The sequence below is a fragment of the Pteropus medius genome, unplaced genomic scaffold (assembly GCF_902729225.1).
Source record: "Pteropus medius unplaced genomic scaffold, Ma_sr-lr_union100, whole genome shotgun sequence".
NCBI lineage: Eukaryota > Metazoa > Chordata > Mammalia > Chiroptera > Pteropodidae > Pteropus > Pteropus medius.
In genome coordinates this window covers 13,681,005-13,707,589 of record NW_024342473.1, presented here as the reverse complement: position 1 = coordinate 13,707,589, position 26,585 = coordinate 13,681,005, and the positions used below count along the sequence as shown (strand labels likewise).

At 34.2% G+C, this 26,585-nt stretch overlaps 1 protein-coding gene, 1 non-coding gene and 1 pseudogene across 7 annotated transcripts in view; 1 reads left to right on the top strand and 2 right to left on the bottom strand.

Moving 5' to 3' along the window:
* The window catches only part of CSNK1G1 (casein kinase 1 gamma 1), a 146,833-nt gene extending 120,498 nt beyond the window's left edge, over positions 1 to 26,335 (bottom strand). For 4 of the 6 annotated variants that reach the window (XR_005653366.1, XR_005653367.1, XM_039865320.1 and 1 more), the window contains exon 1: positions 26,159 to 26,282. The gene's annotated coding sequence lies outside the window, so the exon portion shown is untranslated. Of the gene's footprint in view, positions 1 to 26,158 lie in introns of all 6 variants that reach the window. The other 2 variants (XM_039865319.1, XM_039865321.1) reach the window with 1 other exon arrangement.
* LOC120604758 (U6 spliceosomal RNA) lies at positions 4,312 to 4,416 on the top strand. Its single transcript, XR_005653409.1, has one exon. It is a non-coding gene; the product is annotated as a U6 spliceosomal RNA (small nuclear RNA).
* LOC120604741 (uncharacterized) lies at positions 5,087 to 5,205 on the bottom strand (annotated as a pseudogene).
* Positions 26,336 to 26,585: the final 250 nt, after the last annotated feature.

The window sequence follows — 26,585 nt, the reverse complement described above, 5'->3', positions numbered from 1 at the left end:
TAGTGAAACACATAATTCTGTACATTTGGCTGCAAAAAAGTCTGTGTCTAAAGCAATGCTTTATAATTCTAGAAAAGGAAAATTTTGCTACTCAAAAGATAACTGGGTTTCACTTGCCCCTTTTCCTTTTATATCACTTGTTAATAATCATAAATCATTTAAATCAGTTACATAAAATTTTCACTCTTAAAGACTAAAGGACAATATCTGATATTTATAAAATGCCTAAGGAAAATGTGACATTAAAATAGAAAATGAAAAACTTCCTTCTAATTAATCCGAGAATAAAATTAGCATATTAATCTTCAGAGCAATCATTTTCTCTTCCCCAACTATCACTCATACCTTCCTTACCCATCTATTCTTCTCCATAATTAACCTTTGCCTTTTCTCACCTTTTAATCTACTCATGCTTCTACCAAACACAATTCTAACCAAATACTTCTAAAAAATATAAATGTGGATAATTAGGCCAAACTGTACCTGTAAGCATAATAATCCCTTACTAGTCTAATCATTAGGATATTATACCTTAAATAGATGAATTTGCTAAATTGAAGTTTAAACTTTTAAACTTTAAAACTAAGCTTAAGATGTACATAACTTTATACTTAAATAGAAGCCACTGTAAAAATAACTTAACCAATGGTACAGCCAATTCAGTAAGAAAAAGAAATGATATAAACACTGGAAAGAGAAAAAAGAGATAATAATTTTAGAGCATATTTGCACACATGGATGCTTAGGCAGCCAAACACATAACATTATGTGAATTTAACCTTTTTGATGATGGAGAACAGCCAGTGTTACTTTTCTCTGAAGAATTATGTCATTTAGCTCTAATGAAGTGTGTAATGCCAAATGTTACTATACTAACTGGCCCCAGCTACTAAGTTTTAAGATATTTTTTTCCTTTCTTTTGTATCAAAGGTCACTTCTTATAGTTGTTGGTATGTTCACGTCTAGCAGCATCTTCTCTTGTTTGTAAACTGTCTCCTTTAATTTGCTATGAGCTATAACCAAATCTGTTAGCAAAGTTAGGTGACTTAGTAAAGTCAGATGATTATGCTCCGAGAAGTTGCAGAAGTATATTCTTAAGAAAAGTATAGGAGTTTTAGAATTCAGACTTTTAGAATACAGACCTCCTAGTCTACATTCAAGTTCTCAGCTGTGTATATGTGAAATTTCCACGGATATAAAACTACAAGAGTTCCTATGGGTATAAAATTATGGTCAGATAAAGAAAGGCCAGCTCATTTCGTAATTAGATCAAAGAGGAGCAGCGGGTAAAGACATGTGATTTGTGTACTGAAAATGATCACTGATCTTTAATTTATAAGAGGATGCCTTACATTTTAGAAAGGAAAGACTAGTTTCAAGATCAACCCAAATAATGTCTTTCTTAACTTATGAATTGTAATAATTTAAAAACATTAAAGAAAAAAGACATGCTATTTTATGTGTTCAAATACAGACAATAAATCTAGTTAATAAAAAATTTCTAATTAGGAATCCATTGGGTACATCCCTAATACAAATAAATAGGAAGAGTCTATTACTAAAATGTCAAATATAAATGCCTCTAAACTAATTTGTTCTCTGTTAGGTTAGCTATTGCCTCTATTATTCTGATCTCACCAATAATCTTCTTAGCAAACCATCTTTTCCTTAGATGTTTTTCAACCAAGACTGTAGATAATTCTTAGTAGCTACATATAACCTAACAACCTTCAGGACCACATAATTGTTGTATCACATCAAAACTCAAGGTAAGCTCATCAGCAAACTCTACCAAGTCTTATCCACATTACAATGCAAACCAGAAAAAGCAGGTCCTTTGCAATTTTCATTGCCATCTAACATTTCAGAAATTAATACAACTGGATGTGGCTAAAACTGTAATAACTTATTTTTACATAAATTTTAATTTTATAGTTAGTTACCAAATGTATGTGATATCCAAAGTCCACACAGCACTGTGTTATATTATGCATAAAAAATACACATTAAAGATGTTATACAAAAATAATATTTTTCATTTATAAAATAGATAAAGATAAAAAAAAAAACATGATGCCCAATGTTAGCCAAATCCTGGGAAACGCGCTCTCATGCCTTGCTGAGGAGACTGTACCACCTTTCTGGAAGACTTCCTGGCAAAATGTTCATTTATTGAGCATTAAGGAATAAACAGTAATGTTCATCTATTATACCCTAAGGAAATACATTTCCTAAGGAAATAGTCAAAATATTTATTTCAGGATTTATAGCAACAAATATCTGAAATAACCTAAAAACTAACAATAGAGTTGTTGCTAAATAATGTTATATAGCCATTAAGTAACTATCAGATGATATGGAATCTTTTTTCAGTGTTAAATGAAAAACAGATACTAAACTGTATAATTTAGATTTATTTATTTAAAATTTATTTTAAAAATAAATATCTCACAATTATAGAACAAACTGGAAAGAAAATTTATATGCTAATGATTACTCTCTAGAATTACATGTGGTTTTATTTTGTTCTTTATAGCTTTCCTATTTGCTCAAATTTTTCTACAATGCTCACATGTGAAATAATCACATAAATTATTTGAAAAAGAACTTAAACTAAACACCTTGTCCATATCCTCAAAACAGAGACAAAATACTGAGATATTGCTTTAAAAAAAAAAGTGTTTTTAAATAGGAAAATAATAGTACATAGTATCTTTTATACATAACAAGAAAACTGAAAATATATGTTAGTATTTGCAAAGAAATACAATTTAAATAAAAACACACCAAACTGTCAAATTTCTAAATAGAGATAAATTTACAAGCACTTGCATTTTGTTAAAAATCTGCAAAATGTTGAAACTTTTTACAATGGCTTTTACCTCTGTAAACAGCTTTTGATAATAGAAAGTCTAATACTGTTTAAATTAAAAAATGACATTTACAAGGAAACAAGCATAGAGTTTAATGAAACTGGCCACTACAAAAACAAGTACTGGTTAGAAGTACCTATTATGTCAAAGTTAATAATACTTTATTTTTCACTTTATTTTTATTGCATTAAATTATACTGGATTCAGAACATGGTAAAACTAGCAATCATATGGATGCTAAGGTTATATATACCGTCATCCTTGAAAAATTAAGTTCCACAGTGATCTACTTCCAGTAGAGGTATCTGATTATTAAAAATCCCAAACTTTTGTGCGCTGCTTACATTACTTTTTATTGGGCACACCAGAGGCTATTCTCAAGTCAAATAGAGGTCGGAACTGTCTGCTCACTCTACCCAAAGACAAAATGAATTCTCTCAACCTTCTAATTGGTCATCCTGGACACCTGGACATAGGATTTTCTAACAATGTAGAGAATCAATATAACATAAAAATTAAGTGAACTTAAGGTTTAGCTCCCCCAAGTAAAAAAAAATTTGATGATTCTGAATAACAAATTCAACACCTTAACATATTGTACTACCAAGAGAAAATCAATGCAAGTCTTATGAACAGGAAAGAATGTCTTATACAGAGGAACACAATGAAAGAATTGAACCACAGGCTAAAAATTCTGAATTCTAATCATAGATATGCCAGTAGCCCAAGTTAATACTTCTTATCTCAACTTTCTCAACCATAATTTGAGACATTAAAAAATAAATTATAAATGTTTTTAAAAAAGAATTAAAACAAATTTTTTAACCGAAGAAAAAGAATCCATTGTCCTAACCTGGTCCACATAAAGACAAATCCCAATGGCCCTGAAATCAGCACTGGTAAGAGTGGCAACTTAGAAAGATTTAAAGTATGTTTAGTAACTGGGAGGTGGTATTTTAATACCAAGGATGTAAACCTTAGTTTAATCATAGCTGAGTGCATAAAGAGGTTTATGCTGTCAGTACTGTCCTAACAAGAAGGATACAGCACAGGCTTGCCTACAAAATGATTAAAAGTGTGCAGTTCAAAAAAAAAAAGATAATGGTTAACTATGTATAAATAATAAAAATATAAAATGTTAACTTACTATTATCATATATTAAGTATATTAAACATATTTAACATATTAAATACACAGTAAAAATGTAAATATACTTTATGAAAATACAATTTGCATTTAATCATTCTCAAATATATCTATATTAAATACTTAGCTCCTACTTCTTTCACTCTCTTTCACTCTACTATCATCTTGGTTACATGACTGCATTTTGGATTTTAGAATTTTTATCTTTTATTATCTGAAAAAGCAATATTACTGACATTCTTCATTTGATAAGTTAAAACTAAAATGTTAAAACTAACATCTAGTGCTCATATACTAAACATCAGTAGCACATATACTAAAATTGGAATGCTACAGAGATTAGCATGCCCTGTGCATAAGGATAACATGCAAATTCATAAAGTATTCCATATTTTTGAGAAAATTAAGAGCTGCAAACTTATAGTTATAACAAATAAATCACAGGGATATAATGTGCAGCATAGAGAATACAGTCAATAATATTGCAATAACTTTCTACAGTGACAGATGGTTACTAGAATTCTCATGGTAATCACTTTGTAAGGTAGACAAAGGTCAAATCACTATGTTGTACACCTGAAAAATAATATTGTATGTCAATTCAAATTAAAAAGAACTTTACATTCCCCCCTAAAAAAGAGTAACACCTATTTAAAAGTAAATATAATTTTGTTCCAGTTTTTAAAACTTATGACATTTGGTAAAGTTAGTAAGAAAAATGAAAAAACTGGTTAACAAGATTTGGGAATTACCAATGGAAAAAAAAGCTTGTGGGTTAAAAATTAAAGCTAAGCTTCAATTTCTGGAAATATAGCAGATTACTCAAATACCTTGCCTACTAAAAACTGAAAATGCTGAATTAAAAGCAACAATTTGGGTACTGTTCAGCTCAAAAACTTTATTTGTTCTTTTCTTATATCTATTTTTCTGCTCAGTATTTTTACATTTACCTCTAAATCTTTAAGTTTTTTTTTTTTTTTTTTTTTTTTTTGAGGCAACCCTTGGTTGACCTCACAGATTGCAAGGACCTTGTCAGCTTACAATCCCATATTTTTTTATTTTTTTACGCCAACAGCACCTGGTCTTCCTGGGTGGTCTCCCATCCAAGTACTAACCAGGCCCGACCCTGCTTAGCTTCCAAGATCAGATGGGATTGGGCTTGTTCAGTGTGGCATGGCCGTGGACTAAGCTTTTTTATAATTGTTTTTAAAGTCCTTGTGTACTAATTCTATGATCTCAGCATTTCTAGGTCTGTTTCTATTAATTTTTCTTTTAGTTATAAAGAACATTTTCCTACTTATTTACACATCTAAAACAAAATTCAGGACAGTGGTTCCTTCTAGGAAGTCAGAAAAAGAAAGGGGCACAAAGAGACTTCTAAGATACTGGTAATGTCCTATTTCTTAACTGATGAGAACATAGTGTATACATTTAGTCTTTAAACTACACATGAATCTTAATAAGTATATTGTAGTTCTTTTAAAAATACTGTAAAAATTAAGTTGGATGTTTTGAAAATTTTCAGTAGAAAAACTTTAAAAAAAGGGGTGGGGGGCGGGGACAAGGGAAGACATTACCAAAAATGGCAAAGTACTAAACTCCAGGGCTCTACCTCCTACACAAAACAACAAATAAGCTGGCTAAAATCGTCTGAATCAACTTCTGCAAAACTCTAGAATCTATTTAACTTACAACAACCAAGGGAAGGCTCAGCAAAGAAAGAAGCATTACTACAGAAGAGTGCTATTGGGTTTTTAATTGACGGCCGACCAGCTTCCATTCCCCAGCTGAGCAGAGGCAGTGAGGGTGGCAGCTAAACTCCTGGTGCAGGGAGATAGTGCCAAGGGAGCAATATAAACCAAGTCTCAAATGACTGTGGTTGAAAGTGATGACCTGACTGACAGCTTCCTCAAGGACTGGCACAAGGACTTTGTTCTGTCTTAGTTGGAGCATTCTTAGAGCAAAGCAGCTTGGGGCAAGGAAAAACAATCAGGATAAGACTTAAAACTAACAGCCTGGGAAGAGCGAGAGACATGTGGGGAGAAATGGGCTTGGTAAGTTCTCATATATAACAAGGAATCTGGAAGGCCACACACATGCCCAGAAAAGGCCTAAGCTTTCACTTTTAGCTGACCTTCAGGCTCCACAAAAACAGGAAGTAAAAACTAAAGTCACACTGTAAATGGCCTGCTAAGAATTAAAAGAGTATCCAAACACAGAAACATTCAGCCAAGAGTAGGGCAGTATTTGGGGGGTTTTCTTCATTTTTTTCTTTTCTAGGCTCCAGGTGTTCAAGGAAACTTGGTCAAAGCACTAGTTGACAACTAAGCTAATGGAACAGACAGACTTCAATGACCACACATGACGAAGAATACATACTTTAAAAAATATTTTAGAAAAGACACCAAACAAACAACAACAACAACAAAACAATAACAACCTACCGCAAACAGTAACAAAAAACTCTGGGGAGGGAAAAAAATATGTTTAGAGTTGACACAAAGTAATATTCAAAATATCTAGTTTTGAACAAAAAATTTTGAGCATGCAAAGAAACAAGAAAGTATGGCCCATTCACAGGGAAAAAAAGAAATTAATATAGGAACTGTGCCTGAAGCTCAGGCAAAGGAAATCACAAAGAACTAAAGGAAACCACGAAAACAGTATCTCATCAAGTAGAGACTTTCAAAGATAGGTCAGCTAAGATAGTCCAGTCTTAAAAATAGAAAAGAAGAAGAAAAATAAAGAGCTTAAGAAACCTGTGAGACATCATCCAGTGTACCACCATAATAAATAAACGGAGTCACAGAGGAGAGAAAGGGGTGGGAAGAATATCTGAAGAAATAATGTCTGTGAACCTCCCAAATCTGATGAAAAACAGGAATCTACACATCTAAGCACCTACACATACAAGCATTTCAACTAACTACAAGCTCCATGAACTCAAAGAAATAGATACCAAAATGTATTACAGTCAAATTGTTGAAATACAAAGAATTTTGAAAGCAGCAAGAAAGAATCAACTCATCACCTACAAGGAGATCCTACATTGTTTAACAGCCAATTTCTTATAAGAAATCATGAAAGCAAGAAAGCAGTGGGATGACATATTTCAAGTGTTGAAAAATAAACTGTCAATCAAGAATGCCATATGCAGCAAAATCGTCAAAAATGAAAGAAAAATAAAGACATCCTCAGGTAAATAAAAGCTGAGGGTATTCATCACTAGTAGACTTGCTCTATAAAAAAATTTAAAAGATACTTCTTTGGGCTGAAATGAAAGGACACCAGATAATAACTCAAAGTCATACAAAGAAGTAAAAAACAAGAGTAGAGAGAGCTACATGGCAGACATACAAGCCAGTATTATTGCATTAATGGTTTGGAACTCTTTCCTTGGCTTATATGATTTGAAAGAAAAATGCACAAAATAATAATAATATATTTATAGCTAAACATCTAAGTTAATGAGAACACAATGTATAAATATGCAATTTCTTACAATAACAACATAAAGGGATGACAGAACTTTAGACGAGCAAAGTTTTTATGTACTGCTAAAACTAAGCCGGTATTAGTTCAGACTTGATTATAAGATTGAGATGTTAATTGTAATCCCCAGAGGAACACTAAGAAAAAACAAAATAAAAATATACTGAAAAAGAAACAAGAAACTAGACAAATATACTAATCACAAAAGAAGGCAGTGATGGAGAAATTAAGAAACAATAAAAAGGTAAGATATACAGAAAGCAAATACCTAAACAGCAAAAGTCCTTCCTTATAAATTACTTTAAATGTAAATGGATTAAATTCTCCAGTTAAAAAGTAGAGATTGATATGAGATTAAAAACAACCCAACTACATTCTGTCTATAAGATTTTCAATTTTTATCTAAAGACACAATAGCTTAGAAGTAAAAGGATAAAAATATAGTTAATGCAAATGGTAAGCAAAAGAATAGGGTGCCTATACTAACATCAGACAAAATAAAGTTTAAGATAAAAATTGTTATAAAAGACAAATTGTTACAATTATAAAAGAGCCAATCCATCAAGAACACATAGCAATTATAAACATAAACACACCTAGTAACGGAAGTGAAAAATATATGAAGTAAAACTGACAGAATTGAAGAAACTGACAGTTCTACAATAATAGTTGGAGACATCAACACTCCACTTTCAAAAATGTATAGAACCAGACAGAATATCGATATAGAGTATTTGTACTATAAACCAACTAGCCCTAATAGATATATACAGAACATCCAACTAAATAAAGAGCAGAATATATAATCTTCTCAAGTATACAAGGAACATTCTCCAGGAGAAATAATATGTTAGGCTACAAGACAAGTCTCAATAAATTTGAAAAGACTGATATCATCCAAAGTCTCTTATATGATAATGGAATGAAAGTAAAAATCAATTAATAAAAGAAAAACTGGAAAATTCACAAATATATAAAAAATAAACAATATTCTTTTAAACAACTAAGATTTCTTCAAAGAAGAAATCATAAGAGAAATTAGAATATATCTTGAGACAAACAAAAACACAACATAATAAAACTTACGGGATATAGCAAAAGCAGTGCTAAAAGGTCAATCTATAGGTATAAATACCTATATTAAATAAAAAGATCCCAAATCAATATGTTAAGTTTATACTTTAAAGAACTAGAAAAAGAATAAAGAACAAGCTAAATCCAAAGCTAATGGAAGGAAAGAAATAATAAAAATTAGAGTGGAGATAAAACACAGAATAAAGAAAACTGGTTTTTTTGAAAAGATCAACAAATTGACAAACTTAGCAAGACTAACAAAAAAAATAATAAAAAATTTTAAAAAAGAAGACATTACTAAATTCAGAGATGAAAGTGGGGACAATTCTATGGCCTTAAAAATAAAAAAGGATTATAAGAGAATACTATGAACAATAATATACCAAATCAAATAACCTAGATGAAATGGACATGGTCCTATAAACACAAAAAGTACCAAAACTAATTGCTGAAGAAATAAAAAATTTGAACAAACCTGCACGGGGTAAATCTAGAGATCGAATCATTTTCAAAAACTTCCCCCAAAAGAAAAGCCCAGAACCACATAGCTCCACTGGTAATTCTACCAAACAGTTAAAGAATAACAAGCCTCCTCAAACTTTCTCAAAATCCAGAAAAGTATAGAACATTTCTTAACTCATTCTGTGAAGCCAGAACTACCTGACTCCAAAACTAGGTGAAAACATCACAAGAAAAGAAAATTGTGGACCAACATCCCTTACAAATATGAAAATCATCACAAAATATAGGACTAGCAGACCTTATCCAACAGCATAGTAAGATTACATATTATGACAAACAAATTTATCCCAGGTGGGTCGGCTTCAAAAACCAATCAATATAATATGCCACATTAATAGCATGAAAAGACACATGATCATCTCCACTGATGCAAAAAGAAAAAAAAAAAAGCATTTGACAAAATCCAACACTATCTTGATAAAAACACTGAAACAAGGAATAGAAAAAACTTCTTTGACAGGAAAAGGAATTTTATGAAAAACTCACAGTTAAAAAACTGAATGGTAACTGAAAGCTTTCCCCTGAGATCAAACGAGACAGGGATACTTTCATTTGCCACTTCTATTCAACACTGTACTAGCCAAAGCAATTAGGCTAAATAAGTAAATAAATAAAAGCCATCCAAACTGGAGAGAGTAAAATTCTCTATTCACAGATGACGTGATCTTATATTTGAAAACCCCAAAAATGACTAGAACTAATAAATTCAGAATATCAGTTATATTTATATACACTAGTGATGAACAATCTGAAAATAAAATTAAGAAAATAATTCTATTTATAATAGCATCAAAAATATAGATTTAGCTAAGGAGGTATAAGAATTATACACTAAAAACCAGGAAAAAATGGCTAAGACTCTGTCCTGCCCAACTGGTAGGCCCACCCAAGCCACTTTCAGTGGCTTTTCCATACAACAGCCCATCTTGGTTCATGCTGCAAACATTCCAGGTATCTCTTAAAGGTTCACAAACTTCAAACAAGCAGCATTTGGCCTCTTGCTGAGAAGCCTGAAGTCCGACACTAGCGGCAGCCAGCCTCGGTTTGCAACTTAGCTTCTCCTAGGCACCTCCAAGATAGCATGGGTAAAAGGCATCTACAGATTGCTTTGTGGCTTATGTAGTGGCAGGGCGCAGTGAGCAGCATGAACTTGGCCTGCGGTGGGGCCCCTCCCTGGAGGCCCTGGAGCCAGCACAAACAGTGGCCGGCTTCAGACCTAGCCAGAGCACCACCTGGCTGCCTCCATAGACGACATACCCAAACGGCAGACTGGGCAGGCACCAGAGCCCTGCTAAAGCCCTAGCACAACAGCTCCTCCACTGCAGCCACAGTCAGTCCTCACAACCAATCAATTTGAGGGTCAACTCCTCCCACTGACATGCAAACAGCAATCAAGGCTCAAATACAACAGAAGGGCACACACATACTCACAGAAGGGACACACCTGGACCACTTGGCTCCGGTGACCAGGGAGACTGTGCCCCTGGGCCCCAAAAGATACCTACTACATAAGGCCGCCCTACTAAGATGAGGGGACACAGCAGCTCTACCTAATACACAGAAACAAACACAGGGAGGTAGATAAATGAGACAAAGAAACATGTCCCAAATAAAAGAACAGAACACAACTCCAGGAAAAGAACTAAATAAAATGGAGACAAGCAATCTACCAGATGCAGAGCTCAAAACACTAGTTATAAGGATGCTCAATGATCAAAGTGAGAACGTCAAAAAAAATAGGAAACATAAAAATGGAGATAGAAAACATAAAATAGAACCAGCCAGAAATGAAGAATACAATAACCGAAATAAAGACTACATTAGAGGAAATCAACAATAGATTAGATGAAGCCAAGGTCTAAATCAGTGATTTAGAAAATAAAGTAGCAGAAAACACCTAACTAGAACAGCAAAAAGAAAAAAAAAATCCAAAAAAATGAAGCTAGATTAATGGGCCTCTGGGAAAACATCAAGCATACTAACATTTGCATTACTGGGGTACTAGAAGGAGAAGAGAGAGAGCAAGGGGTTGAAAAATTGTATGAAGAAATAATGACGGAAAACTTCCCTAACTTGGAGAAGGAAATAGAGATACAAGCCCAGGAAGCACAGAGTTTCAAACAAGAGAAAAGCAGTTGGCTACCTACAAGGGAGCTCTCATAAGACTGACAGTTGATTTCTCAACAGAAACTGCAGGTCAAAAGCAACTGGCACGAAATATTCAAAGTGACGAAAAGACATATATATAATCAAGTTTACTCTACCTAGGAAAGCTATCATTTAGAATCAAATAACAGATAAAGAGCTTCCCAGACAAGAAAAAGCTAAAGGAGTTCACCACCACCTAACTGGTACAAGAAATGTTAGAGGGACTTCTTTAAGAAGACAAAGAAGAAAAAAAGAAAAAAAAATATGAATAATAAAATGGTAATAACATATCTATCACTTTCAATATAAATGACTTAAATGCTCCAATCAAAAGATATAGAGTGACTGAATACAAGATCCTTACATATGTTGCCTACGAAAGACTCACTTCATTTCGAAAGATACACACAGGTTGAAAATAAAGGGAAGGAGAAAGATATTCATGAAAATGGAAAAGAGAAAAAAATTTGAGGTAGTAATACTTATACCACACAAAATAGACTCTGAAACGAAGGCTATAACAAGAAACAAAGGAGGACCCAGTAATTCTACTTCTGGGTATGTATCCAAAGAAACCCAAAACACTAATTTGAAAAGACATATGCATTTATATGTTTATTACAGCATTATTTACAATAGCCAAGATATGGAAGCAACCTAAGTGTCCATCAATAAATAAATGGATAAAGAAGTGGTACATATATACAATGGAACATTACTCAGCCATAAAAAAAGAATGAAATCTTGCCATCGGCAATGACTTGGGTGGACCTAGAGAGTATTATGCTGAGTGAAATCAGTCATAGAAAGACAAATACCATATGATTTCACTTATATGTGAAATCTAAAAAAGAAACAAAATAAAAACAGAAACAAACTCATAGAGAACATTTGATGGCTGTCAGATGGGAGTGGGGTTGAGGAGAGGGGTGAAGGGATTAAGAGGTACAAACTGGTAGTCACAGAACAGTCATGGGGATATAAAGTATAACAGGGAAAACAGTCAATAATATTCTAAGAACTATATACGGTATCTGATGGCTACCTGAATGGGGGTAATTGCTTCGTAAGTTATATATATATGTCTAATTACTCTGTTGTACATTTGAAACTAATATAATATTGCATATCGAATGTGATTGGAAAATTTAAAAATATATTTTTAAAAATTGGGAAAAAGTGGTGAAAGAAATAAAAGACTAAAATAAATGGAAAAATATTCTGTTGTCCATGGAAGACTTAATATTGTTAAGAAGGCAATACACCTAGAAGAGATCTTGCAGTCTCTGTCAAAATCCCAATGTCCTTTTTGCAGAAATAAAAAAAGCTATTCCTAAAATTCATATAGAGATTACCAGTTTCTGCTCCGAAATGGTAAATAGCATGAAGTCATGGTTCCTATCCTTCGAACAAGAAAAGTGAAAAAACAAGAACTCTTCTCAGATCCACCAGAGAATTCAGATCACAGAGTAAATCACTGCCCAGAAAACTAGAGAGAGAAGAGGACAAGGAGAATCACAGCTTCCCAGAAGCAAAAGCCCAAGAAGAAAAGCTCACTACTGGAGACATTATTTCTTTTCACAAACCTGACAAGGAAGAAGAGAGTAGGACGAAATATTTAAAGCGATGAAAGCAAGAAAACCACCAACCAAGAAATCTATATCCAGTGAAATTGTCCTTCAATAAGGAAGGAGAAATAATGACTTTTTCAGACAAACAAGAAGAGAGGGAATTTGTCACCAATAGACTTACCTTGCAAGAAATGTCAAAAGAAGTTCTTCGGAGAGAAGAAAGATGACATAGGTCAAAAACTTGGATCTACATAAACAAGCATTAGATAAGGAATAATTGAAGGTAAAATCTTTTTCTTTTTATTAATTGATCTAATAGACAACTATTGGTTCGAAATAATAACAGCAACAATGTATTTGGTGATTATAGCTTATGGGTTAGTGAAATGAATCAGAGAAATATTATAAAGGACAGGAGGAAGGAATTGGGAAGCCTGTTATAAGATACCTGCATAAACCATGAAGCAGTATAGTGTTATCTGGAAGTGGACTTAGATCAGTTGTAAATGTATAACGCTGTAAATGTATAATGCAAACCATAGGCAAGCACTAAAACTTTTTTTAATTCATATGTAATTGCAAAAGACAACAAATACAATATCAGAAAATCTAAGGAGACAAAATTGGAAGGGTCACACTTCAAAATTACCACAAAGCTACAGTCATCAAAACAGTATGGTAGTGGTACAGACATATAGATCAATGGAACAGAACTGAGAATCCAGAAATAAACCCATACATCTACGACCAACTGATTTTCAACAAAAATGCCAAGACCATTCAGTGGGGAAAGAATAGTCTCTTCAGCAGATGGTAATGAGACAACTGGATATCCACATGCAAAAGAATGAAGTCGGACCTTAACCTCATTTGGTATAACTCAAAATGAATCAAAGACCTAAATATAACAGCTAAAACTATAAAACTCTAAGAAGAATTTATACAAAGGGCTAATAAATAACAAATAGATTTTCAACACCACTAATGACTAGAAAAAATGGAAATCAAAACCACAAGATACCACTTCACGCCAACCAATATAGCTATAATCGAAATAAGAAGATTGGCAAGATTGTGGAGAAATCTGGAATCTGTGTGCACTGCTCATGGGAATGTTACATGATATAGTTACTACAGAAAAGAGTATGGTTGATTCTTCAGAAGAGTTAAACATAAAATTACCATATGACTCAGCAATTCTACTTCTGGACATATATATACACATGCCCAAAACTACTAAAAGCAGGGACTCAAACAGATGTTTGTACACCCATGTTCAACAGTGTTTCAGCTGGGGAAGATAAAAAAGTCTGGAGATAGTGATGATGGTTGCATAACAATGTGAAAGTACTTAATTCCACAGATAAATATACTTAGAAATTGTTAAAAGGGTAAATTTTACATTATTTATATTTTACCGCATTTTTTTAAAAAGAAATATAGGAAAAGAAGAAACCATTGTATGAATCTGTGCAGTAATCAATTAGGAAATATGATAGCTTGAGATAGCTACATTTCATGAATATCTACTTAAAATGTGAAATTGAACCAATTCTAAAAAAACAATATAAAATTCTATAAAAAATGGGCAAAGCAGACAGAAAAAGTTGAAAATCACATGATATCACTTATATGTGGGATATAAACCTAAAAGCAACAAATGAGCAGGACAAACAAACAGAGACTCATGAACATGGGCTAAAGACTAGTGGTTACCAGAGGACTATAGACTAGTGGTTACTAGTAGGGTAGGGGAGGAGGGGGGAGACAGATGGGGTAAAGGGGGTCAAATATAGGGTTTAGGAGGAGGGTGAAGTGGGTAAAGGGTATTAAATATATGATAGCTGAAGGAATATGGACTTTGGCTGGTAAACACAATAGAATATACAGATGTCAAATGATAATGTACACTTGAAAATTATAATTGTATTAACCAATGTTACCCCAATAAACTTAATTTAAAAAAAATGGACAAAGGACTTGAATAGACATTTCATCAAAAAAGATATACAAATGGTCAATAAGCACAAAAAAAATATGCTCAACAACATTAACTCATTGGAGAAATGCAAAGCAAAATCAGGAGATACCACTTACACCACTAGAATGGCTCTAATTTAAAAAAAGGCAAAAAATAAATGCTAGTGAGGACACAGAGAAATTAGAAACCTTGCACATTGCTGGCGAGAATGTAAAATGGTGCTCTCTGTAGAAAACAGTTGGTAGTTCCTCAAAAAGTAAAATGTAGATTAACACATGACCGAGCAATTCCATTCCTAGGTACATACCTACCACAAAGGAATTGAAAACAGGTATTCAAACAAAAATTTGCACAACATTCATAGGAGCATGATTCACAATAACCAAAAGGTGGAAATAACCAAAAATGTCCAACAATCAACTAATGAATGGATAAACAAATGTGGTATATCTATACAACGAATGTCATTCAGCCATAAAAATAAAGTACTGATACATGCTACAACATGGACTGACCTAGAAAAAATTATGCTAAGTGAAAGAAGCAGACATGCACACAAAAGCAGACATAAAAGGTCACATATTACATAATTCCATTTACATGAAATATCCAGAATAGGTAAATTCATAAAGACAGAAAACAGATTAGTGTTTTCTGGGGGCTATGGAGAGGAAGGAACTGCCTAATTGGTTTGGGGTTTTTCCTTTTGGGATGATGAAAATGTTTTAGAACTAGATAAAGGTTATAGTTGCATAACATATGTATCAAATACCAAACTGTGCGCTTTAAAAATGGGTACTTTTATGCTATGTGAATTTTACACCCAATAGAGGATGCTAGAACAGAACTGATAACCCCTTATGAAAAGAATTATCCAAGCATGTTATTTTACTACTTATTGCTTCCCAACTAAAAAAAAAAAAAACACTGAAATATTTCTTAAACTATCTTAAGATTAAAATGGTTCTAACTTTTTCTAAAAGTTAGAAAAATATTTCTCTAGAGAAGGAAGAGTGGTATTATAGAATGTTTCTCAGGCATAATTTACTAGTGGACTTATTTATTCTAAAATCTAGAATATATTTTTTAAAAGCTGAATGAGGTGGTTCTTCTAATTTAGTCACCATAAGCAAAATGGACAAAACCCAGAAACAGTTATCACAAGTCACTTCATAGCTATGGTATCACAAGAACTATATTAATACCTAAAAAAAGGCACAATACAAAATTTCCATTGGTTATTTCTCACAATCACTTTTACAAGACAGTTTCAAATGAGCTAAATGACTTGCCCTGTTACCTACTGTAAGCACTATTTCCCTTCTAACAGTGCTATCTGTCACCTGAAACTTTTCTTAGTTTTCTCTTTCATCTATTGGTCTCCAGATATTATTGGCTGTTTCTTCAAAAGAGGCTTTAGTGGTAGAGATATCTGCTTTGACATCCGGTGCCTACCACTTACCAGAAATGTGAACTTTGAAGGTAACCTTCCCTTCTTGGCCTCATTACTTAATCTGTAAATTGGGATTAACAGCCATACCTCAGTGGCTTGCTGTGAGAATGAAATAACATAATGTGTCCAAATCATTTAGCATACTGCCCATTACATAAACACTCAATAAATTGCCATCTCTATTATTATTGTTTTGTTTTCACTAATACTTCCCTAGAACGGGCCCTTACTGCTGCTGGGTTGTCTGTACCTCCTCAACTGGCTTCATTCCTATCTTTTAGTAGTCCAAAGGATTATGCACATCACAGATTTACCTTGCATACATTCAAATACATCCTGTTACTTCCGAGCTTAAAAAACCTTAAATGGATCCCTACTTATTATGACTGACTTAAATTATCCTCTATTTACAGCTATTCTCAAACTTTAGTGTACATTAGAATCATCTGGAGTGCCTGTTAAAACAGATTGTTGGACTCTGCCCCTAGTTTCCAAATCGGTAAGTCTGAAAAAAGGCCTCAAAAGTTGCATTTGTAATAAATTTCCAGATGATGCTGGTTGAGGAACCACACTGAGAAGTACTGCTCCAAAATGACCCCATTCTGCCTCCTTAAACTTATTTCTCCTTACTCTTTAAACAGCACATACTTTGATTTGATTAGTCTTTTCACAGGCTATGCCCAATTCTCCCTTCCTGCTTAATTTTGCTGCCCCAAAACACTTTTTTGCCTACCTAAATCACATCCTCTAAGGGTGTGGTTCTCAACACTGCTTGCACACTACAATCTTTTTTAAAACTATGGAGGCACCATCCCTCAGATCCTGATTTAACTGATCCTGGTAAAAGCTTCCCCAAGTGATTCTAATGAACAGCCAGAGTTGAGATCTACCACTTTACCTTCAATCTCTTTCCCATCAGGATTATGAACACTCACTGAATTTTCTCCCCTTTAAATTCCTAGTGTCCCTAGATCATAGCACCAAGTTTTCACTTAGTTATATAACACATTGAATTACTCCATACCTTTCATTTTAAGTTCTGTTTCTCCAACTTGGTCGATGATCATATCTTCAATTTCTACATTCCTATAGCACTAGTATGGTGATGAATACATAGCTCTGTGGTTCTTTCTTCATTGATTGTGGATTCAAAATAGAATTCAGAGCTTTAAAATATTTCTAATCTATCCAATTCAGGAAACTATACTACCTCTTTTTAAATACAGTTCTGCCACAAACGAATTTTGTTATGGTGAGTAACTTAACCCCTTCCTACCCAATAAATTGGAAAAAAATATTATTGTATCAAAATGCTGTAAAGAATAATAAAATAATTAATAGTATCATAAATGGCTTCACAGTTGTTTCCTTAGAGCAAATGGCCTTTTCTAAACCCATTAAGACTGTTTCAAAACAGTTAAAGAATCAAAGCATACATATTTAAAGATGCTGAAGCTCTGAATAGTTCTATGATTTGTTTTCTCAACAGATGTGCATTCTTCAAGTCCTGAATTCACCAGATGCATATTAAATTAATCCGTACTTTTAGTTTTTATATAACACTCCACTCATTTTATGAATACATCATCACATAGAGCAGAATTCCATTGTTTTATGACATTAAATATTAACAGATTATCTCTACTATGCAAAAAAAAAATTAAGATTCATTTAAATGCAGCCAAATGTGCTTGCTAAATATAGGTTATAATATCTTCACTATTTTTGAATTGGCTGATTTTTATCCAGAATGTGAAAAATAAATTTGCTCTTAACTAAAAACCCACTGACACATGGTAAAGAAAAAAACACTTAAATCACTCAACACTTCAGAAATTACCTAGGAAATTCAACCAAATATTTGAATCCTAATACTGCAGTAGTTTAACAGTCCAATTAAATTTCTTGGAAAATTTACTTCTTATAAAATCATAATTTCTTCATTAACTAAAATGAACCATTAGTGTATTAAATCAGAAATAGGACTGAACTAGGAGTCAGGAGACCTAGGTTCCAGTCTGACTCATTAGCTATCCAATCTTAAGCAAATCACTTAGCACTTAAGCAGTCTCAGCTGTAAAATGAGAGTCTAACTAGACCATCTCCATGTTCTCTTTTAGTTTTATGACTTCCATAATCTATGAAACTCAAGAAACACAAACATTAACCAGATGGATCCCACTAAAGACAAAGTGAGCTTACATATTGATTGATTTGGAGAGCATCTAATTCTGGAAAACCTAAGTACTTTCACACAAATAGACTGTTTCTAGGTGAAAAAAAACAAACAAAATCCATGAAACGCGGAGTTATTAAACAATTTTTATATCGTACCCTGTATGACCAGAATATTCGGATGTCACAATACCAATTAAGGTTAAGACTCTGTGGGTTGTTCATTGCAGACAAGAGGTTGATTTCTTGGGCAGGTTGCTATAAGTTGTGAGTCAAAGGTCTAGTTTTATATGTGATTTGGCCATTGTATGTTTGCATGTTCAGAAAAAAAATTTTTTTGGAATTTTATAAGGGTCTCTTATAAGGACAGGACAGTTATAAAGTCAACTGAAAGAGGATTCTACCTAACAATTACTACTTAGGCTATGTAAGAAATAGTGTCTCAGTATAGCATTTTATTACTTTTAGATTAGATATTCCCACTCATAATCAGAACTGGAAATAACCAGGCAACTACAGTAGTACTCATGTACTCTTCCTACTCAAATTTGCCAGCTCAAGCTTCTGGGTAGTCATCGACCAGTGTAATAAGAAGGAAACACTGGAGAGGGTGGCCAAGAAATCTGTATAGCTCAGTCCCTGAGCTACAATGAAATGCAAGTGGCAAAAGACCTTAACTTTACTGATCACTCAAAAGTTCTGAATTTAGGTCTTCTTTACTACCTGCAAGTGTCATATGGCCACTACAATCAGCTTGCACTTTCTAATGCACAATAACATATCTTTCCAATTTTAGTATATGTGCTCCCAAAGAGAGCATGCAATTATGTATCTTAAACAAAGAATTAGGCACTTGTCAATTAACACCTAATGACCTAATATCAATCTTTTTGAAAAGGAAACTCAAAGACTCTGAACTATGCTTCTAATTATATCTAAGAATGATAGGAAAATCTCTTTTCAAAACTACTCTCCACAAATTATTTTATTCATTTTAGTTTCTTCAAAACAAAACAAAAACAAAACAACAACAAAAAAAAAAACAAAAAAAAAACGGGTTGGGGTGGGAGGAAGAGATGAATTGGCAGACCCCAGAGGAATTTTCAGGCAGTGAAAATACTCTGTATGATAATGATGGATTAATGTTATTACACATTTTTCCAAACTCATAGAACATACAACACAAAGAATGAACCATAAGTTAAACTATGAACTTTGGGTGATAATGATGTGTCAATGTAGGTTCAATTGTAACAAATGTACCACTCTGGTGGGTATACTGATAATGAGAGAATCTACACATATGTGGGGGGAGGGCATATGAGAAATCTTTGTACTTTCCACTCAATTCTGCTGTGAATTCAAAACTGCTCTAAAAAATATTTTTTAAAAATATCACATTAACATTTTTATAATAGAAAATATTTACATAAAACAGTTGGACATCCTTGTGCAAAAATACTAATATAGACACAACTCTTAAAACTTTCACAAAAATTAACTCAAAATAGGCCTTAGAACTCAATGTAGAACACAAAACTATAAAAGTTCTCAAAGATAACACAGGAGAATATCTATAGGCTCTTAGGTTTGGCAATGAGTTTTTAGATATTACACCAAAAGTATGCTCGAAGAAAGAAAAGTTAATAACTTGGACTTTATTAAAATTAAAAACTTTTGTGCTATGCAAGACATTGTTAAGAGAACAAAGACATAAGCCACAGCTTGGAAGAAAATATTTGCAAAACACATATTTATCTGATAAAGGATTTGTATTCGAAGTATACAAAGAACACTTAAAACTCAACAATAGGAAAACAAACAATCCAATTTAATAATGGGCAAAAGATCTGGAAACCTCACCAAAGAAGATGTACAGATGGCAAATAAGCATATGAATAGGTGCTCAACATTGTATGTCATTAGCAAACTGCTAATTAAAACTCATATTAGAATAGCTAGAGTACAAAAAAACATAATACCAAATGCCGACAAAGATGTAGAGCAACAGGAATGCTCATTCGTTGCTGATGGCAATGCAAAATGGTATAACCTCTTTGGAAGACAGTTTAGCGGTTTCTTACAAAATTAAACACAGTCTTACCATGAGATCCAGCAATCATGCTCTTAGGTATTTACAAAAAGGAGTTGAATGCATCTGTCTGCACAAAACCCTGCATATGCATGTTTACAACAGCTTTATTAATAATCACCAAAAAATATAGAAGCACCCAATTTGTTCCTCATTAGGTGAAGGGATAAACAACTGTGGTACATTCATATAACAGAAAATTATTCAGCAATAAAAGGAAATGAGTTATCTAGTCATAAAAAGACATGGAGGAACTTTAAATGCATATTGCTAAGTGAAAGAACCCAGCCTAAAAAGGCTACATACTATATGATTCCAACTACATGAGACTTTGGAAAAGGCAAAACCATACAGACAATGAAAAGGTAAGTGGTTGCCAGGGATTATGGGGAAAGAAGAGGAGGGAGGAACAGGTAAAACACAGGGCACTTTTAAGGTGGTAAAATTATTCTGAAACTGTAATACTGGATACATGTTGTTATGTATTTGTTAAAACCCACAGAACTATGTAATACAAAGAGTAGACCTTAATGAAAACTATGGTTTATAGTTAATAATAATGTATCAATATTGGCAATATTGATTCATTAATTGTAACTAATGTATCACAATAATACAAGATTTTAATAATAGAGGAAAGGGGGGGAGTTATGTGGATATGAGAGGTATGGAACTCTATGTGCTCAATCATTCTGTAAATCTAAACCTGCTCAAAAAATAGTCTTAATTTTCAAAAAGATTGGGCCTCCACAATCTCAAAAAGTATTATTGCTACTTTAGACTACAGAAATTCTAGTAAGTGAAAAAAAAAATTTCACTTAAAATCAAATCAAATTTAAATAAATTTAAATAAAAAATAATTTAACTTTAATCTCCTTGTCTTTTTCCTGGCATTGGTCATGTTGATATCCCTGCTCACTAGCACCTACATCGGAGAATGATAGCTAAGAAATGGAGAAGATATCCAGCTGGGAAGCTGCTTGACCAGTTATGGTTAGCAATTTAGCCTGAGGAACTAAAATGAGATCTGGTGATTATCATGGACACTCAAGCACACATATACACACACAAAATTTAAAACATTTTTGCATCACTCATTAATGCCAACAAATCAAAGTGTATTTAAAAATTTATCAAGAGGGATGTAAATATATGGTACTTTCATTCAAAAGCCCGAAAGTCCTCAATGCCCCTTTTTGTAGGTTAAAAGAGTTAGAAAGTATAAGCTACAGAAATCAGTTTGGGTCCAATGCTATGGTTCCTTAGAAATTTATGTGACCTTTTGATGGAGATATCAAGCTGTAGCGTTTTGACAGCCTTACCCAGCACCCAGAGATGTTGCACAAGTCCTTTCTGATGGCAAAGGCAATAGCTACTGCTCGCTCTGCTTTTCTGGCCAAGGCAAAATCCAAGAGAATATTCCTTTCCCTGGTATGTCAATGCTTCCATTGCGATAGGTGAGCAATTATTGAAGAACAATTCCCATCACTGACACCCCAGCCCCTGCAATAACTACACTACCCACTTGACACTTCTGGGTAACTAACAGTACAGTGGTGTAAGGGCAGTCCATCTGTCTTCCTACATCACTAGAACACTCCTGCTGCAAACAAAGTATGGCTCTCTTCTCTCCAGATGGCCCTCTCTTCAGGCCATATCTGGGATGCTGCACTAGTTCTTAGTTTCTCAAAGATGCCTGGGTCTTTCTGGTCCATGCTATGTGCCAACTACTGTAAACCCAACAAGTTATGATCTTTTCCAGCTCAGTAAACCCAAAAGTCTGACCTCAAGATTTATTAAGATCCAAACTGAAAAGTGACAAGTATGTGCCCTATGAACTGTACAGTACCATTTAGATGAAAACTATAGCAACTGGCATAAGGTAAAGCAAAACTCACTACTGAAAGAGTTTAAGCGGACTTATCACTTAATTAAAAATCCTCAGCAGCTTTTCTTCTGGTTGTGACATCAAAGGGGAAAAAAATTTATTCTGTATCACCACAATCCATTTTTTTTTAGCAACAACCATCAAGAGTGGATTATGGTAAGTACTACTGACAATGATTTATTAAATGAATGATGACAAAGATACATGAGGCTACCTAATGTTCACATAGCCTGAAATAACAATTACTTTTAACCAATGTCTGTGATTTGTGTAACAATATATGTTCTGTGATATAGCTGAACATATTAATATATGTTCAGATTATATAACCTAAATCTGAGGATTTTTATTTTTGACAACTAATCTGATGAATTCAAAGCCACAAAACATGAAAGGGTGAGGGAATGAGGAATCTGAAACAGATGGCATCTAATTTTTGTCCTGAGTCCATCTTGAACACAATCTCAATAATGTCAAAATCTAATTTAGCTCTCCAAATAAGTAATCTACAAAACTGAAAATGTTAATTCTGAAGTAAATTCATTCTTTTTTTTCCCTCCCTAGTTCTCAAAGTTTTTATATTAGGCAAAAATGAGTAGAGAAAAGTTAGGAGTTTAAAAACTATCATTCTACAAACTCTAAAGTTCTTTCATGAAACTCTACATCCACTTATCTGAAAACACTGAAGCAGTTTCTATCAAGGTTGGTAATATTAAAATCTGTCTATGATATCAGCCCTTTTTTTCTGGATACAATGATTATTTATCCTTATTAGAGAACACATATCTCCAAAAAGAAATATACTTTAAAATAGAAAGAAGCTCTGGAAGAATACTCATTTGAGTAAAGCACTGCCTGGCATTTTTTAAGCATTTCTATAGTAACTCTTTCACTCTGATTTGGTAGCTCCAATAAAATTAACTATACTTTGTTCATTATTTGATTACAAAATATAGTATATAAACCTTCTCAATCTTTTCTAAAACTTTCTGAGATCATCTAAGAGATGAATATTAAAGAAAGGTTTAGCCATTTTTAGATTTCCTGACAAGCAAATTCCATAACTGACAACTGCAAAGATCCTTAGAATGGCCACATATTTTGAGTGGAAAGAGTCATTGAGAGAAGTGCCATCTGTAACAGTCTCTACTGCTGCCTACAATTTAGATAATTTTTTCTTCATCTGACAGCTAGTATCCTCTTATACCATAATGGTTTATTAATGTTTTATGGGAAGGTAGGAGAAAAAATGGGAACTTCTGATAGCTTTACTAAAGCAAGATAATATGGTCTCGAACTTAAAATTTGAAAAGTGATGAAAAAAAAAGATCTAAGAAAGCAAAGCTAAAAGCTTAGATACACTAAAGACTTTACACTCTCAAAAAAGCCACTTATAAAGCTGAATAACCTTACAAAAACCTACAACTGTAGCAGAACATAATTTCAACTAAAAAAAAAATAGTACTGATACTTTATTAATAATTTAAAATCTATCCATCCATTTACCAATTTGACCAATATTTATTTATTGCCTATTATGTAGCTGCAGTAGACAAAATTTAAAATAATATTTCTACCTCAATGAGCATGCAATATAGTTGAAGACTTTTATCAGTTTTATTTAAAAAAAAAAGTTCTACCCGGTTTAAAAGATAGACTTGGAAAAAAAAAAAATCCTTGAAATTTTCTCTTAAAATTATGCGAAACCTATAAACCTGTCTAAAAACTAATACTGAATTACAAACTTTTTCTCACTTTTCACATAAAAAAACTATTAAAGCAAGTTATTTGATTTTTATCCTTTGAGTATACATTTAAAAATTATTATCAGTTACATGAAAATGCAGACTATATTAGCTGAAAATCTGACATACAATAGGTTACATATATCATTTAAAAACTATTAAACAAATAAGTTATAAAGACTTCATGCTTCTGATTTATTTCTACATTCTCATCATGAATGATTTAAAGGCAGAAATTCATTCCACTTTCATTTATTTTAGATTATACATATAAGAATTCTGTAAGTTTTGGTAATATTTAAATCTAATCAAGATGAGTCATGCTACTGATGTTGACTTTAATCATAAAATTACAGCTACTTTCTATTTTATGCCCCAATTTTAACTCTTTAGAGATGTGACCATTAATCACGTGTACGTAAAATTTACATACATTACTTTTTAAAGTTTTTCTTATCAATCCATACTATACACATCACAAATCTGAGAAAAACCTATGAAATATAATTAGTCATTTTAATAAATGCATATATTCTGCTTTATTTTTAATAAACTACTGGTAACTGAATTCCATGCTTACTTATGATCAATTTCCATAAACCACTAAAAGTCCTGTTATGTGTATAAGTTTTGGAATATTTTCCAATTCTCTTCCTATCTCAAACCTCATTCCACAAAACTGGGCTACCTTGACTGTGTAAGATTAATGATAATCCATCTTTCAAGGAGAAGGTGCTTCTGTTTAAAGTGGGATGTTATTTAAATATAGTACCCCCCCTTACAATAACTGGTAAGAATTTTAACTTATTTTACTTATGAAGAAAATGAATCTGATAGGTTCATGACTTGCCCAAGGTCAACAACTACCCAGTGGCAGTCTGGGTTCAATCCCAGATTTACCTACCTCAAAGCCAATTCTTCCACTTGACCACAATTATCTCCTTAAAAGATTAAGAGACAAGCTCAAAAGCAATGTTGTCACTCTGAACATATATATTCTGAAACATCTATCACCACACAGTACTTATGATTCAGTCACTGATCGAAATACAAACGAAGAGGATCTTTCTGCTTCATTTAAACTAGGATAAGCTTACTGGCAAGTAAAACAAGAGGTTGGAAAAGGCTTGCCTCAACATGTCTCCCCTAGACCTCTATATCGATACGGTTCCCCTAGTCTATTTTTTATAAACACCCGTATCTACCAAACGAGGTTATGCCGGACTAGTCTATAGTTTGGTGCTTGTCAGAACTGCACTTTCCTAAGATAATTTATACCAGGTTAAATATCGAACTGGAAGACTTTGCTGAAAATGCCATTCTGGCACTTCCCAAACATTTGAAGTATCATTTAAAAGCAACAAACGCAGTTCCACCCCCTTTCTCTTACGCTGCGATGCTTGCCTACTTGGCGGGGTACAGCTCCTGTAGGACGCTGGGGTGAGAGCAGTAAAGGAAGAAGTGGGGGAAGCGCACGGAAGTTGGGTGGAGGGAGGTCTCCTTACCCACTCTTATGCCCTAGCTATGCCAAGGGCGGCTCCCCACGGTGCCCAGCCGACTCACAACACCCACAACCCTCGAATCTGGGTTCTGTCCCAGCGGGGTGGACTGGGGAAGCAGGCAATGGAAGCATTGGATTGCCCCAACCACCTCCCTGAGATCTCCGCTCTCCTTTGGGCCCCGGAGGATGCTCCCCCTTTCAGAGCGAGCCCTCCAGGTGGCAAACTCCCCGTCCACAACGGCCGAAGTCTTCTGCATCCGAGGGGGCGCCTTCTCCGCAATCTACATCCAGCCACCAGAAACTCTGCGCCCGCGGTGTCTTCCCAACCCCTACACTCCCCCGCAACCCTCCACAGATACACATGCCGGCTTGCGCCCCACCCAGGATCGCGGCGTCCCCCTCCTTGACCCGACGAAGGGCCCCCTACCAGCCCCAGAAATACACACACACCCTCCGGCTCCAGCCTCCCGGACTCCGCCGAAGCCGGAGCGAGTACCTGGTCTGGCCGTGCTCGGGTCTCAGAAGGGTGGAGAGCGATCCCCTCCCGCGCCGAGCGCTTCTCAATCCACCCGCAGCGGTGGCTTCTCTCTTTCCCAGGAACGGGAGGGAGGAGAGGTGTGGGAGGGGAGGGGGAAGGCGAGGAGCCGAAGGGGCGGCAGGAGCCGTACCGGAACCACTAACACTGGCCCCACCCTCGGCCTGGCGCTGAGCACCCGGGTGCTCTGGATAGGACAAACTTACAGCAAGCAGCAAGAAATGGACACCACCACTTCCGGGTCATCCCCGCTACTGCCACTCCTTAGCAACCGCGTGGGGTTGCTAAGCGGAAGCGCCTTCAAAGACAACCACCCCCATTTCTTCTGGGACTATCAGGAGGTAGCGGCGTGTGCTCCTCTTTGGCACTATCCTATTACCTTCTGCAC